The following is a 5,000-nucleotide window of genomic DNA, read 5'->3' on the forward strand; positions in this document are numbered from 1 at the left end:
ATGCAATAAGTCTGTCAATTTTCAGTCTACAGACTCAAAATTTGATATACAGGGTACTGAGATTTGGGAAAATCTTTGTGATCGGTTTTCAGCCAGAAATTTGGCTGTTACGGGGGTCAACGTTCAACGATTTGACCTGTCAGAACTCTACCAAACTCATCTGACAATTTTGGGTCTAAATACTTGAAATTTTAGATATTTAGACAGAGGTTCCTTGGACATGGATCTAACTTAATAACTTGATTTGAGCCCAAAACAATAAATGTTAAGGGGTTCTAATAGGGGTCAAAGTTTAAAAAATTGACCGTTTTTTATTTATTTATTTATTTTTTGCTCAACATACACCTCCAAACACCCGGGCAACGCTGAGCATCACTGCTAGTATATGCGTATGTAATATATATATATATATATATATATATATATATATATATATATATATATAGAGAGAGAGAGAGAGAGAGACAGAGAGAAAGAGAGAGAGAGAAAGAGAGAGATAGGGAGAGGGGGTTAGATAGATAGACCTATAGATAGATGGTTCGATAGATCGATAGATAGATAGATAGTTAGATAGGCAGACATATATATAATATATATATATATATATGTATATATATATAGAGAGAGAGAGATAGATAGATAGATAGATAGATAGATAGATAGATAGAATAATTAAATGATAAAGTACTTAACAGCAAATATCCTTGTTAGAAACAGATTGCCCATTTTTATTTCATTTTTATACTATTATTGTCGTGCGATTTCTTGGCTAGGCAGCCGTCTTCTTATCATGCCAGCGATTGGTCACACCAAAGCGAGGTACTAACGCTCTTGCGAACCAACTGCATGGCTCCTACTTCAGCAGGATAACGACCGACTTCGTATCGAGCGGAACATTTTAAGGATAATTACTTTTCTTTTCTTTTTTTTTCTATTTTATACATTTGCAAGAGAAAAAGAAACGGAAAGAGTAAAAAAAAAAAAAAAAAAAGAAAAGAAGGAGGATTTGTGCTTAATTTTTGTTTTTGTTTTTATTTGAAGAAAAAAAAAAGTACGTTTTTTTCTTTCTTCTTTATTTCTGAGAAGTGCTTGGAGCCTTTGAAAACATACGGGCGAAACCGCGACGCTTTTCAACGTCCGATCGACGGCGTCGTTTTTCGCTGTTTTTAATAAAACAGTTGAGATCGTTATATTATTAAAAAAAAAAAAAACTTTATATATTAATTTTTTTTTTAAAGCCAGAAAGCAAAAAGGAATGCATCATATTTAGTGTAAACAAAAATTCGTGCTTTTAAAAAAAAATTATTTTTTTTTTCGATTTGTTTACATTTGGCCAGCTGCTAAAAAATCGGGAGAAAAAAAAAATCGGATAATTTAAAGATACCACCATGAAACAATGAAAACAAATTATTTTTTAACAAGCTGAAAGGTATTTTAACGGAAAAAATCGCCCCCATCCCTAACAAAAAAAAAAAAGGATAAAAATCATTGCAAAGATACAGATACACCCGTGGAATAAACGAACACATATGAAAAAAGGAAAATATTTATTGATAGATTAAATGCGCACATACATACATTCATACACACACACACACACACACACACACACACACACACACACACACACACACACACACACACACACACATATATATATATATATATATATATATATATATATATATATATATACATTTTTACAAATAATTACTTGAGGTTATTGTTTTCCAGAGGCTAAGTAGCCATTGAAGTTTAGCGAGGTTAATACAAGAGTGCTCAATACCGAAGTATTCGCAGTAATATGTTGCAACACAGTCATGAGCATGTTTCGGTCAGTTAAATCCACGTTGATTGTATCCGTCTACCTGCGTATGTAAAAAAAAAAAAAAAAAAAAAAAAAAAAAAAAAAAAAGTACTAAGGTCATCAGCCTTCCTGTTATATGCAAAGGACTGACACGCGCGCATATTAAAAAGAAAGCGAGAGAAAGAGAGAAAGCGAGTTAAAAAGAAGAGAGAAATAAACATACGGGATACATTTCAAGCTTACGAGGGAATACGAACCTGAAACGTCTTACAGAGAAACAAGCAAAGTGACAGAGAGAGAGAGAGAGAGAGAGAGAGAGAGAGAGAAAGGGAGAGACAGAGAGCAAAGAGGAGGAGCGGAGGATAGAAGCAAAAATACGTTACTGAATGATACACAAAATACGGGAAATCAACAACAACAAACATAGCCAAAGGAAATCGAAGCGAGGAGTACCTGCTGTGTGCGTATAATATATATATATATACGCATATATCTCGATACATATATATATATATATATATATATATATATATATATATATATATATATATATATATATATATATATATATGTGTGTGGGGGTGTTTATGTTTGTATAAAACTCAGTTTTTGATATATATAAAGTGACGCCTTTTTTGCGCGAACACACACGCAAACACACACGCAAACACACACATATATATATATATTGTATATACATACATATAAACAGGTACATAAACACACATACACATTCAAAAAATATTCAAAGAATACCAACAAATATTTTTTGCAAACGAAAAGTAAATGTCCATAGAAATAATAATTATTTTGTCTCAGTCAATTCATACATAAATATACAGAAGCATTCATATAATATATATATATATATATATATATATATATATATATATATATATATATATATATATATATATATATATAATGTAGAAACGCATATATACATGTTATAGGTACAATGCGTATTTATATACCCGTGCACATAAATGATTACAATAATAACATACAAGGAGGCCGTTTTTTACACAAATATCTTTATGCATAAAACTCTTTTAGCTTCGTATATATTAATCTAAAACATATTCACATACATAGTCACACGGACACACACACACATACACACACAAACACACACGTATATATATATATATATATATATATATATATATATATATATATATATATATATAGTAACGCTTAGTTCTTAGTTTTTCTCCATTTACCATATTTATATGCCGACACATATACGTATCATTACACAACGCGTAAGTCGGTGGGTCCAAAATCACAGAAAAACAACCCGAGCCACAGGAAATCGAATATATACATATATTCATTCTTCCTCTGTTTCGTGTATTTTTTAATATAGAAATACTTATAGATACGTACACAGGAGGCGCCCACACGCACCTATCTATCTATCTATCTATCTATCTATCTATCTATCTATCTATCTATCTATCTATCTCTCTCTCTTTATATATATATATATATATATATATATATATATATATATTAGACCAGATTGTTTTTACAATTAGTTAATACGTCGATTCTATTATTTATTAACATTTAATTTCAAGGTCAATCATTCAGGTCATTTGTCATTTATATATATTTCATATTCTTCTGTTTGATATGCATAGCATATAGATTTTTAGATGACCTGCTGACACGCAAACCACAGCGAGAATCAGTGGAGGCGACTAGTATGAATTTAATATCTGTCATGGTATTATATAAACAATTACGCAGTTAATCATAATAAACTATTATATGCGTATTATTTGCTAGTATTATGATGTTGATATAATATTAATATTTATAATTACAAACATACAAAAGTATATGTATATGTAGGTATATAAATATATATATTTAATTACATATACATATACACACACACACACACACATATATATATATATATATATATATATATATAAAGGCAAATTCAAGTTTAAACAGAATTATAAGTGTTATGATGATTTAATATCGATATATTGATCGATCTATCGATCTACGACTTTATATCCGTTCTAATAAGCACACTTTGTTCAGGATCAATACAACGTTTTATTATACTTACAAAACAATACATACATACATATATATATATATATATATATATATATATATATATATATATAGAGAGAGAGAGAGAGAGAGAGAGAGAGAGAGGGAGAGATTTGCACACACACCCGTTCACAGACACACACACACATACATACACACACATATATGATAAAGTAAACGTTTTCATGCATAAATAAAGAAACGTTTTCTAAACCTCATGTTCGGATTAAACATACGCAAGTAAACGCACACGTATACAGAGAGACAGATAGAGAGAGAGAGAGAGAGAGAGAGAGAGAGAGAGAGAGAGAGAGAGAGAGAGAGAGAGAGAGCGTGAGAGCCATACATTTTTGTATACAAACACACACACACATAATATATATATATAAATATACATATATATATATATATATATATATATATATATATATATATATATATATATATATATATATATATATATGCTTGTATATTTTTCGTGTGACTACCAAGATCCACCTATTACTGGAATATATTTGAATTTTTCCATCGGAATTCTGAAGGACAAAAAGGAGTACGCGTCACATTTTTGACAGTAAGACTTACAAAACACCTAATAGCCTGGCACCGAAAATATGGTATTCCTTGATCCAGCCAATCGCTCTCTACTAATGAAAAACTAACAACCTGACAAAAAACAAATCGAAAATAAATCAACAAGCAAAAAATAAAAAAAAGACAGAAGAATAACATTCATTAAAAATATAATACATATACATACATACATACATATATATATATATATATATATATATATATATATATATATATATATATATGCGTGTGTGTGTGTGTGTAGAACTTCGTTTCATTCACGGATAATTTATGTGTGTATACCTATATACATAATTTTTGGAGATATACATATACATGATTTTCTTAAGATGTATTTATGAATATACTTATGAAAGGAAACGCAACGGTCTATCAGACTCCGGGCGAACGTTGGAAAATGATGTCTTTAACATAATAAGTATGATTGTGTGAATATAACGGAAGTTATCCTGTATATATATATATATATATACATACATTTTGTTCGCAACATTATTCGTGAAACATAACACAAAACGAGACA

General features: G+C 29.5%; 1 protein-coding gene across 7 annotated transcripts in view; it reads left to right on the forward strand.

The window, feature by feature from the left end:
• LOC145260423 (homeobox protein six1-like) overlaps window positions 1–5,000 on the forward strand; it is a 1,097,433-nt gene that overhangs the window by 593,582 nt on the left and 498,851 nt on the right. Inside the window, exon 1 of one of the 7 annotated variants that reach the window (XM_080118413.1) lies at window positions 4,714–5,000. This exon is cut by the window's right edge and continues 141 nt beyond it. The exons of the other annotated variants lie outside the window; for them this stretch is intronic. The gene's annotated coding sequence lies outside the window, so the exon portion shown is untranslated. Of the gene's footprint in view, window positions 1–4,713 lie in introns of those variants that run through there. 7 annotated transcript variants of the gene reach the window in all.

Source organism: Euprymna scolopes, chromosome 36, assembly GCF_053919585.1.
Source record: "Euprymna scolopes isolate OS-2025 chromosome 36, ASM5391958v1, whole genome shotgun sequence".
NCBI lineage: Eukaryota > Metazoa > Mollusca > Cephalopoda > Sepiida > Sepiolidae > Euprymna > Euprymna scolopes.